Here is a 12,880-nt window from a genome sequence, read left to right on the forward strand (position 1 = left end):
TTTTCATCTTTTTGATGTTTCCTATTGTCACTCCCCCAAAAGCTTAACGTACTCTTTGAAGGGAGGTAGGTAGTCGAGTGAGTCATGAGCATGTAAAGGTTAAGCAGGCGATCCTCTCGACACTGAATTGTGTGCTTATACTTGCCATCCATTAATGCAATACAAGTAGCCTTTTTCTAATTCGTGTGCCATCTTTGTTGCCTTTTATTGTGTTGTTGCTTGTTGCTTAGGCTTACTTGTTGCATTCGAGTGCCGCACGGGGTCCCAACGACTAGCGCCGTGACACTAGGGCGGATGAGGATCTATAAGATCCTGACTTTAACATGGTTGTTTCAGATTCTGTAATTAATGGCACAGATCATACCACCACTATTGCTGAAACAGGTGTTTCCTATGAGATTGAGAATACCACTATTATGGGGGAAGATGGTGAAACTATTAAAGCCGATATGGTTCATTGTCGGAGTCCAAAAGATGTTCGACAAAATGCCAACATAAAATCAAAAAAGAGGCAAGAAGATCAAAACATGAAAAAAATATTGCTCTTAGTGAATGAAATGCTGGAATGACTAAGGTCCCAGTTGTTCTCAATGAGGACAATCTGTTCATAACCAAGCAACAGAAATAAAAAGGGTTCAAGGTAGACAGACGACCAAAATCCATATCTTGTGTAACCTACTGTGACAATTTTTTACTGGGATGATTTGATAATTGGTGTGGAAAAAAGGTGCAAGAGAAAATTAGTTTTTCTCATAATTTCAAACTACAAAGAGAAGTTGAAGTAATACACACAACTGTTGATGGTTATGTAGCTACTCTCATGAAGGTAGGCACTTGCATTGGTGAGAACCCAATTGAGAGTGATACATCAAAAGAAAACAATGACCCAAATCAAGGTTGGTTGCCGGTGGAGAATAAGAAGAAAAAGAATTCTAAGTTTAAAAGGTCCATAAGTCATTCCAATTATAAGAAGTTCGAAGATTGTTAAGAATAAACAAATGTTATCATCCTCGCTATTCGTGGTTTTGATTTATTTCTCGGTCTTATCTCTCGCTGGTTTATAAGGCTGTTGCTCCTTGTATATTAAATTGGGTTCGAAGATTCAAGCACAAACCTCTCTATTGCCCTTTAAATTGGGCTATACCTATGGGAATGCTGGAGGAAATATAGAAATGGTGTTTTCCCCAATAGGGGGTATTTTCACTTTGATTGTCTTACGTGGCACATAGTAGCATCAGTGTGCTTATGAACTAAGTTTGGAAGTGTTCATATTTTGGGCTCAGGACCACTTGTTTGCATTTGTGAAATATGTGCTTATTAAATTTTGAATTTATTTTTATTTTTAAGTGCTTATTTCTGTCACATCATTTTGAAACTACCTATATTGCTTCTATTCCAAATAGTACTTTTTCACCATGAGTACTTACTAGAAATAAGCACTTATATTTTAAATAAACACTCCCAAATTCCGCCTAAAACCACAATAAACAATTGCACATCATACTACATGCCCAAACACTATCTTTTAAATTTCTACTATTAAATTTAAAGGGATTTTGGCTGATAAAGACAACTTTTGGGTCATAATATCAATAAAAATAATATTTTTAACATAATTTCTAGAATGGGATAACTTTTTTTTTAAAGATAAAATAGGGGCAGAAACATTATTCATCTCCTGTTCCAAACTCAGAGCAGAACTACTATGAGTTATTCTTCTAAAGTACTTAGAAGAATACATGAAACACCTTACTGGTTACACGAATTGACAGTTTGGTTCCAGCTACTAAGCCTATTAGAGGTATCTGAAGTAGTTGTGAACGCCATTAAATTTTGGAAGTTGGGATTAGAAGAGGCCTATGAGTATGTTAAGTGGAGAAGTGAGATTTACGTAACGAAATGCAAAAATGCAAGAGTGGGGTTCGCCATTTTTTCTTGCAGCAAGCCAACAACTACAAGGGTGAACAAAAAAGTAGAGATTTGTAATAATATTTATTAATCTTGGGGGAGATTTGTTCAGTGGTTTAAAGGAGGAAGGAGATGGACAATGTTTCTGCCCCTATTTGATATTTTTTAAAAAGAAGTTAATTTATTTTAATAATTATGTTAAAAAGATTATTTTTATTGATATTATAGCCCAAAAGTTGCCCTTATTGACTACAATCCCAAATTTAAATTACAAGTATTAATACTTGAAACACCGACTGCTACAAACACCATCTTAGCAAATAAACAGAACGGCCAAAAAAACGCATATGGAAAGGCTTTTTAGAGGAAACCGTCGAAAAATGATTCTGCATCAGTATTTGAGAATTTACTTTTTAGTTGAAACAACTTTTTGGTGTTTCTTGAATCGCTCCACCAATTCAAGAACATTTGTCCTACATGGATCCTACTGGCATCTGAGTTGGTGATTAGCCACGTCGGATTAATGGTGTTACGGTCCGTAAACACATCAACCCTCCTAAAACCCATCGGGAGGGTTTTCTCCCTCTTCCTCCTCATTACTCTTCTTGCCGCTGTGAAGCTCACCGACCTCTCAAACCATCTGCAAGAAGGTAATCCATGGAGATTATTTTTCCGATTGTTGTTTCCAGACTTATTTCTGGTTCGAATAAACGACAACCCCTCACTATTTCTTGTAGCCAACACCACAGTCGCCAGACTTGTTTCCTGTTGTTTCTACCACCAAGAGAAGGTCTCCTCCGAACAAGGTAGCCACCAACCAGGGGGGACCCAGGGGAGCCATCCCCCCCCCCCCCCACCCCCACCCCAATGGTCGAGAATTCTCCACTTGGAATAGAGTTTTCCATGTAAAATTCCCCCCAAACTCTCCACCCCAATGGTTGGCCTCCATCCATACTTATTTCCCTCTCTCCCCATTCCACTTTAGATTTTGGCCCCCCTAATAAAAAATTTCTGGCTCCACCCCTGCCACCAACCCTTTGTTGCTTGTTATATTTATTTTATTTTATTTTTCTCTACATTTACAAAGGATATAGATCCTCTCTGAAACGTATGTTCTGTTATATAAATGGAACGGGTTAAGGGTGGTCTAAGAGGATGGATGCGGTCTAAGGATACTGATCCTCTTTGACTTGGCTTCCTTGGATGTATCACATTTTCTAATGAATGTAGAGTTTTGAAGTTTGGTTTTTTGAAAGGGTGGGTGTTGGATTTGGGTCATATCCAGGTTTTGAGGTTTTATTATAAACATCAAGAATCCAGATTTCAGCTTAGATTTCTTATGCTTGGTGGGTGCGGAAAGGTGTTAAAAGAAATTCTTAAATTTCTTATGCTTGGTGGTTGCCTGTTCTCAATCCATATTGAACAGGTGCATTTTTGAAAATTAGTGTCTCTAATATACTAGTCCTTAAAATTGTTAGTAGGGTTATTTATTGTATTATTATGTGTTTTAAGCTAAATTATTAAAATAAATTTCATTATTTATTCATTATTTAATCCATTTTGATGGTGTAATAATATATTCTGATTTAAAAAATATTTTTTTAAGATGTTTATTAATTTCTCAATAGAATTTTCTCTATATATGTTTAAATCTTAGTTTTCCCTAAAAAAGACAGGTTTTAATATTATTTTTAATTGTATTAAAGCATTTTAATCATTATTTCAGTGATTAATAGCTATTTAATAATCATTTATATGTGTAATAACTTTTTAATAAAATTTGTAATTTTATTTAGTTGAATATTGAATGGATTTATATTTTTGTTGTACACAAATAACTGTTATATTAGAACATGTTTGTGCATCCCGTGCACATTGGACAATGTGAACCACAAAAAAACACTAAAGAGAAATGGCTTGCACTCACAGCTGATTCCAGTTGAAACGTTTTTTCAGTGCTGATGTGGCATGAAATAAAACCAACTAGATTGTGGGTTGAGACAGTCCCAAAACATTTTTTGACCGTTAGCCGATTCTTTAAGAAACGAATCAGCCCTAAAACGCATCTATACCAAACAGCCGCTTATTTGGTCAAGACATGTGTTGATTAAGTATTTAAGAGTTTTGACTTCATAGTTCAAATACCATTACAATAAACATATGACAACTTATAATGGCCATATGCTTTTTCACTTTGCATATACTACATCAAAATGGTGATTCCAGAAAGACAACGAAGATTCAAGGATCACCTTTGATGTAAGAATATATTGCTGACCTAGGAATCATGACACGTGGCATTGATTGGGCGTATTCAGGTTGTTCATCACCAACCACTATCAATCGCCGCCACCTGCTCCTATTTGTTCTCTTCTAAGGCAACTTCGACTATAAAAAGGGACTCCCATATTGAGGTAAACATGTTGGAACTTAAGCTCTAAGTCTCCTCTCTTGCTTGTTTCGACCCCTCGTAGCCTTTTGCTAACTTGACCGTCAGAGTCTACGCCCTTGGGATAACTCCTAGGGCCTCTAACATCTTCTTTTTCTCAGCAGGTTGGACCCGTCGGCCTAAAACACTAGAAATTATGTTGTTGCCCTCGACTCCATTTGGCAGCAACAATTGGCGATGTTTGTGGGAACATCTTCAAAACTTCCCTTAAGAAAAAACAAACAAACCTAATTTAATCAACTAATGTCCCTGAAATGGTTGACAAGCAAGACCCTGTCCCTGATGCCTGGAACTTTGTCACGATAGACCAGTTCAAGCTGGTCCTGAACATGTTGGACAACATGGCCCAACGGTTGGACAACATAGGGCATTTGACAGGAAGCAACCCATAGGATGGCCATCCTGTCGGAAGCCAAGGACAGCACAACGAGTGATCCATCCATACCCCGATATTCTAGTGCTTAGGTGGCTTGGAGAGAGCCGACCCCTCGAAGTCAGATAGCAGTAATCATCAGGTTGGAAAACTCCATTCCAAGACTGCTCGGCTCCCTAGCCGAGGGGATGACCATGTGGGGTTCCACGTCGAGCACAAGAATCTCGGCTGTCAACACCATCGTGCAGCGACCAATCGGGACAACGGTAGGCACTCAGGCCACTATAGGCCCCCTCTAAGGGTGGGAGGCCAGTGCCACGCCTCTCCCCCACTAGTTTTTGACCTTCGCGACCTCCTCAATGATTGCCATGCCTGCAAGGCATAGGACGTGCCAGCGTTTGAGCACTCTGGGAACGGGGCTGGCCATCTCGCGTGAAAAAGAACCAAGACCAGGCTGAAGCGATAATGCCATACATTGACTAGCGCCATTCAGGACCAGCTTCGGCAGGTAAAGAAGGGCCAAGGTGATGCCTTCACCAGTTTCCCTACTTCATCCAGTCAAATGGAGGCGTTCGTAGATTCCATCCTCTATGAGCCCCTCCTGCCAAATTTCAAGGCCCCAGTGTTGGATACCTATGATGAAAGTATAGACCCTGAGGACCACCTAGAAAGCTTTTGGGCCCTCATGCTCCTACATGGATACTCTAGCGCCCTCATGTGCTGGGCCTTCCAAGCCACATTCAAGGGAGCAGCGTGCCAATGGTTCTCCACACTGCCTCTACACTCCATTGGCTCTTGAGAACAGTTTGTGAACCTCTTCCTAGGTCACTTTATGAGTAGCCAACGGTCTTAGAAAAACTGTTATCTCCATGATGTTCGTTAAGCAGAAGCACGAGGAGAGCCTTTGGGCATATATGAAGAAGTTCAACTAGGAAGAACTCAAAGTCAAGGGCCTCAACCCCTTGATCTCCATGCATGTTTCCATCAATGGTCACCGGACTAGACCCCTCAATTGGTTCATTTCCAAGACTCCACCCAAGACTAGATCCGAGTTCTTGAAAAAGGTTCAGAAGTACATCACCGTTGAAGAGGCTGAAGCCAACAAACGCCTCCAAGATCTAGAAGTTGAGGTCAACAGAGGGCCCAATGACAAGAAGATGATGGAAAGGGCTGGCCGCAGCGATGGTCCCACCAACAAAAGTGGAGAGAAGAAATAGCTGACCCCTTCCTTCAATAAGTATATGCCGCTAAACTCCACCCAAATGCTCATACTGATGCAAGTAGAGAAGGAAGAATTCATGAAGTGGTCGACCAAATTGAAGAGGAATCCGAGAAGGGGGAACCCCAAGAAGTATTGCAAGTACCACCGCGGCACCGACCATGACATTGATGACTACTACTAGATCAAGAACAAGATCGAGTCCCTCATCCGTCGTGGGCACTTAAAGGATTTTGTTGAAGGTGATGCCCCAACATCATCCTTACAATAGCCACAAGCCGAGCCCCACAATCATCACCCCTTGGTCGGAGGCATTGAAGTCATAGCTGGAGGCTTGGCTTTGGGGGAGCATCTACCTCATCTCGGAAAACATATGCCCGACATTACAACATCTAGATCCAAGCACCGAAGTGGCTGAAGTTGGAAGACCTCATTTCCTTCTCAGATAACGACCTACAAGGGTATTTGTGCCCCACAACGACGTGTTGGTGATGCCACTAACCATTGCCAACTACATGGTGGAAAGAATCCTCATAACGGCTCCTCAACTGGCATCTTGTTTTATAAAATGTTTGATAAGATGCATCTGACACCGGACTGACTATAGCTTGTTAACATGACACTTGTTGGCTTATTCAGAGCAACTTCAGACCTGAAAGAAAATTAATGCTACCAATTACCGTAGAGATTGAACCTTGACACGTTACTCGGATGACTAAGTTCTTTGTTGTGAAGATAGGCTCACCTTACAGTGCCATCATAGGTAGGCAGACCCTTTATGCACTCAATGTGGTTGTCTTGTCTTTCCACCTTGTCATGAAGTTCCCCACGGAGCATGGTGTAGGGGTGGTCTGGGAAACCGACAAGCAGTGCTACGTTGTCATGCTGAAAGGCAAGAGCAAGGAAACCCTACCATTGGAGGGGCTTGACCTCAAGGTCGAACTGTCTAGGTGAGGCCATCTGGCCGAGGACCTCATCATAGTTCCTCTAGACGAGGCCAAGCTTGAGAAAATGGTACGAGTCAGGTATCGCCTCCCTCAAGACATACTTTCCGAACTGGTAAACTTCCTCAAAGCGAATATTGACGTGTTTGCTTGGTCTTCCGCTGATATGCTAGGAATTGACCCCTCAGTCATTACTCACAGACTGAGCATGGACCTGAGTTGTAGGCCAGTTCGACAAGAGAAGATGAACTTTGCACCGAAGCATCGGAAAGCCATTGGAGAGGAGGTGGACAAGCTACTTGGTGCCGACTTTGTAAAAGAGGTACACTACCCCAAATGGCTATCTTACATGGTCATGGTTAAGAAAGCTAATGGGAAATGGTGCATATGCATTGACTTTACAGATCTCAACAAGGCCTACCCCAAAGATAAATTTCCTCTGTTCGGGATTGATTACCTCGTCGATGCCATCACTGAGTAGGAGATACTAAGCTTCATGGATGCTTTCTTTGGCTATAACCAGATAAAGATGCATCCGACCAATGAGGAAAAGACTTCATTCATCACTAAGCATAGAACTTACTATTACAAGGTGATGCCTTTTGGACTAAAGAACGTCGAGGCCACTTACACCAATGGTTGATAAACAAGATTTTCATAGAGCAGATGGGGAGGAACATTGAGACCTACGCCGATGACATAGTTGTGAAGAGTCTTAGGGTTATCTAGTACACCTTGGACCTCGGTGAGACATTTGGAGTACAAAGAAAGTACAACATGAAGTTGAACCCCACCAAATGCGCCTTTAGGGTGACATTGGGAAAATTCTTGAGTTTTGTAGTCACCCAACGAGGCATAAATGCCAACCTTGAGAAGGTACAAGCCATATTGGACATGGAGCCCCTTTGATCAATCAAAGAAACTTAGAGGCTCACCAATCGAGTCATGGCCCTCAATCGATTAATGTCCAAGTCGGCTGATCGGTGCATACCCTTCTTCTATGCCATCAAGAAGTTGAAGGATTTCAAATGGACATAAAATTGCTAGGAAGCCTTCGAGGAGTTAAAGTTCTACCTCACATCACCACCGTTGCTCATGAGTCTCCTCTTAGGAGAAACCTTATTCTTGTAACCCATTGGCTGGGAACAATGCAATCAGCTTGGTGTTGGTTTGGGAAGACAAGGAGGTTTAGAGGCTAGTATATTACGTCAACAAGGTGCTCTATGCGGTCGATACCAAATACCCAAAAGTAGAGAAAATATTCTTTGCACTAGTGATCTCGGCTAGGAAATTGAGGCCTTAACTTTCAAGCCCACAACATTTCGGTGTTGACCAACCAACCCCTCAAGTCAGTACTTTCAAAGCCCGAGACGTTGGGTCAGCTAACCAAGTGGGCCATCGAGTTGTTAGAGTTCGACCTGCACTATCATCCGAGGCCTACAATAAAGGTGCAAGCGTTGATAGACTTATTAGTTGAATGAACACTCGGTCACGACCACAACTAAGCCCCCGAGAATGAGGAGCTATTGTTGACGTGGACCTTGTTCGTAGATGGATCCTCCAATTCCAAGAGAAGCAAATCCGACCTTATACCTTTGGCACAGTACACCTTACTCGAGGGCAAGTTGTATAGAAGATTCTTCACTCTGTCTTACCTCAGATGCCTCCGCCAAGAGGAAGGCAAGTATGTTCTAAGAGAGATTCATCAAGGCAACTGCGACAATCATTTGGGGGGCGGAACCCTGACAAAGAAAGCACTCAAGCAAGGAAACTTTTGGCTGACCATCCAAAAAGATGCCACTTAGTTGGTACAGAAGTGCGAGTGATGCCAAAGGCACTCCAACATCCTCCATTAGCCTACGATGACCCTCTCGACCCTTAGCAACCCATGGCCCTCTGCAAAATGGGGAATAGACCTAATCAGGCCTTCCCCCTAACCATTGGGAACAAGAGATACCTTGTCATGGTAGTAGACTACTTCACTAAGTGGGTTGAAGCCAAGGCCTTGGCAACTATTACGACCAAGACAATTTAGAGCTTCTTCTAAAAAACATCATTTGTTGATTTGGGATCCCATACATGCTAGTTCAGAGAATGGTGTGGAAGCCTAGGAATAAGGCAACAATACACCTCAGTTGGCTACCCTCAAACCAATGGGATAGCCAAGGTTATCAACAGGATGATCCTAGACGGACAGAAGGCAAGATTAGATAGAGCCAAAGGGCTTTGGGTGGATGAGCTGTACAACATTCTATGGGCATACTGAACATCACCTAGGATTGCCATGAGTGAAACCCCCTTCAACTGGACATGTGGGACAGAGGTTGTCATCCTAGTAGAGATCGACTAACTGACACTTCGAACCGAGTTATACTAGGAAGTCGAGAATAGTGAAGAGTTAAGGATCAACCTCAAGCTATTGAAAGGTGTCTGAGAGCAAGCCCAAATCAGGGTCACAGCATACCAATGAAGAGTTACAAGATACTACAACTCCCGAGTCACATAGCGTCACTTCAAGGAAGGCGACCTTGTCCTCAGAAAAGTCATTGTTCCTAAGCCTGGGGTCGGAAAGCTTGGCCCAAACTAGGAAGGGCCTTAGGGAATCAAGCAAATAGTAAGACCCAACACCTTTCGGCTAGAGTAGATAGGTGGAAGACCTGAACCTCGTACATGGAACTCTGAAAATCTCCGGATGTACTATTAATAGCAATGTAATTATTTTAGTGGAAAATTGTAAATGAAAAGTACATGTTTCTCTCGTCTTGGATCTTTCTTGTGTAAACGTTCTTGTCCCCTCCAGTTTCCAGGATCTCTCGGCTGATCGACCGTAGCATACAACCTTTTTTAAGGTTATACGCCTGGACCAGAAAGGCCCCCCGGCCAGCCAACTGTAGCATACAACATTCTTTAAGGTTATATGCTCGGACCAGACATCGGCCCAAGGCTTACAACACTTTGCGAATCATACGCCTAGTTGCCTTTTGACCTTCTGTGACTAAGGCAAGAGCTTCCAAAACCTCAATAACTATTGATAAGTTAGGCCATGAACTCAGCGTTGGCCTCAAAGACCCTTAAAGAAGTGAGTCTTTGGAGGCCAAAGAACCAAATTGGCCAATTACTTAATAAAAAACATGATGAATGACATTAAGTAAACATCACATCCCCACTAAGGCAACCACTTGTGACCTTGACCACAAAGCCCTTGCGTAATGATGCATTGAGCATGATGTCGGCCTCAGACACAATGACCTTCCTTATTTTTTGCTAAGGCAAGGAGTTCCAAGACTTTGATAGCTGCTATCGAGCAACTTGTGGTGTTGGCATTGGCCTAAAGGACTTTAATATGAAATGTCATCACGAAAGACCAAGTAAATAACACTTTTCCAATAAAGAATTACTTTATTAAAGGACGGAAAGTTTCTTTACAAAGATGCCTCTTCGGAGGGAGGCATCGGCCCCTTGCACAAAACAAAAAAAGAAGAAGAGAAAGAAGAGAAAAGAAGAAAGGAAGAGCATCTTTTGGCAAGAAACTTAAGTTCCATTTATTCAAGTGTCTTTACAAAAAAAGGCCTCTTATGGGGGAGGCATCGACCCCTTACAGAAAAGAAAGAAGAAAAACTATACAAGTTTCAGGGAAATGCAAGCCCAAACCAAAGAAAATAAAAAATAGTTTATTATCCCCCTCTAGTTTGAGCGGTACAAGTTTCAGGGGCATGCAAGCCCAAACCAAAGAAAATAAAAAAATAGTTTATTATCCCCCTCTAGTTTGAGCAGTGGCCTGAGAAGTGGCATTAGCAGTAGTGTCGGTAGTTGGGTTCTAGTCTGTCTCCAGTATATCTACTATTTGTTGAGCTTTAGTAGCGAACGAATCCAGCTGGCCGACGTCGAAGCTTGGAAGGATTTGTTACTTGAGCCTTGTAGTCATTGTAGCCCTATAAGTAATCCTAGAAGACAAAGGTGGTCATGTCCATCTCGTGCTCCTCTGAGGTCTTATACTTTTCGATTGCCTTTGCACTGACTCCTTCAACTATTGCTCCATTGATGCCAAGGAGGACTTTAGTTCCTTCACGAGCTCCCTGTTATTCTCCACCTTGACCTTGACCTTCTTGCGACGTTCATGCTCGTCGGGTGCCGGCCCTCGGCCGCCTCTCTATTGGACTGTGCCTCGGCCTTCTGCTACTTTAGGCGCTTAATCTCCTCTTGTGCCTATTGAAGTCACTGGAGCAGCACCTTGACTTTATCGCAAAGGCCGACTGAGCAAGAGACCATCTACACATGAAAAAGGAAAATTGTTAGTCACATTTTGCCAAGAAGACCTCGGTAACATAACAGACTTGAAGAAGTGTGCACATACCTCAACGACCTTGTCTAAAAGTGTATCACAGACCTAATTCACTAAATGTTGTGTCCAAGACTAGCTGTCCCCGGGAAGGACCATGTCAACCTCTAGTTGCCACACAGTTGTTGAGAAGAACTCTACAGCCGAGGCCAATGCCTCTACGCATATCTACCATACTCTCTTTAGCCGGAGGTGAGGCCTCCGCACAATTTGCCAACTGGCCTCGACTGCTACGGCCTCAAAAGTGGGGGGCAAGTGATGTAGGAATATCTAGCCGACCCGAGGATCTTGACATGTGGCATTGGTTAGGTGTATCCAGGTTGTTCATCACCAACCATTGCCAATCACCGCCACCTGCTCCTACCTGCTCCTCCTCTAAGGCAACTCCAACTATAAAATGGGGCTCCCACATTGAGCCCTCGTAGCTCTAAGTCTCCTCTAAGGCAACTCTAACTATACACTGAAACTTAAGCTCCAAGTCTCCTCTCTTGCTTGGTCTGACCCCTCGTAGTCTTCTGCTAACTTGACTGTCGAAGACTTTGCCCCTAGCATAACTCTTGGGGCCTCTGACATATTCTTTCTCTTACTAGGTTAGACCCGTTGGCCTCGGATGCTAGAAATTACTTTGTGGCCCACAACCTTTTTCCCAAATTACTTTCTACATGACTCAACATTATTAAATGTCATGTATTACTAATTCTGCATAAAATACTAATATGGCAATTAACTTCGTGGAATAGATTGGTTGTGAAGTGTATTAATCCCAAGCACCACATATTAGTATTCAAATGCCTTATTTAAAAAAATAAAAGATTTGTTGATGAATGTTATTAGTTAAGGGGGCGTTCTTTTTTTTGGATTTTGAGACGGGGGGATGTTGGTCAATGGGATTTTGGTTCCCATTGACCAAGAATCCCATGTTCTTTTTTCAGCTTTATGTGGAGACCAGGGAAAGTTTATTTTCTTGGTATCATTTACCTAAGAAAGTGATGCCCATCTTCTTGGTGGGTAAATAACTTTCCCACATAGGGGGTACGTTACCAACACTTGAGTGGGACAAAAATGCCCCTTTTAATAATGGATTTCTATGGCTAAAATTGTCATTGCCTTATTTACTTGGGAAATAAAAGAAAATGGGTAAATGCACTTACTAGGATAAGTGTTTCTCAGGAAAAACTTACCAAGATAATTGCATTTACCCGGGTAAATAACTTATAGAAAAGCGAACGGGGTTAAATATATTATGTATGAGATATTAAGTAGGAATGCAGGTTGGATGGTTAAATCCTTAAAATAAGGAATGCCCATGACCTTGGATTCTGGACCAGCCCAACATACGGGAAAAGCCTGAGTTTTCTAGCTGCTAGCCCAAGCACAGTAGGAGCTAATCCAACACAACTCAAGCTGAACTTGGATTTTTGTGGGCTCTCGATTGGTTGGGTTGGGAAGCCTTCTAGTTCTAGTTGGGCCTATCAAGTTGCAGCCTATTAAGTGGTCGTTTGGAAGGGCTTTTACTATGTGGGTGGGGTTCATCTGAAAATTTTATAAGCATTGTTTGATAAAAACAACGAAAGCCAAAATTTGGTTATTGTACGGTGATACATAGTCTCCAGAGTTTAGCCTTTCATCAAAGCAATTGAACTTTTTT

This window comes from Nelumbo lutea, chromosome 1 (assembly GCF_056320005.1).
Source record: "Nelumbo lutea isolate HS-2025 chromosome 1, American lotus-T2T, whole genome shotgun sequence".
NCBI lineage: Eukaryota > Viridiplantae > Streptophyta > Magnoliopsida > Proteales > Nelumbonaceae > Nelumbo > Nelumbo lutea.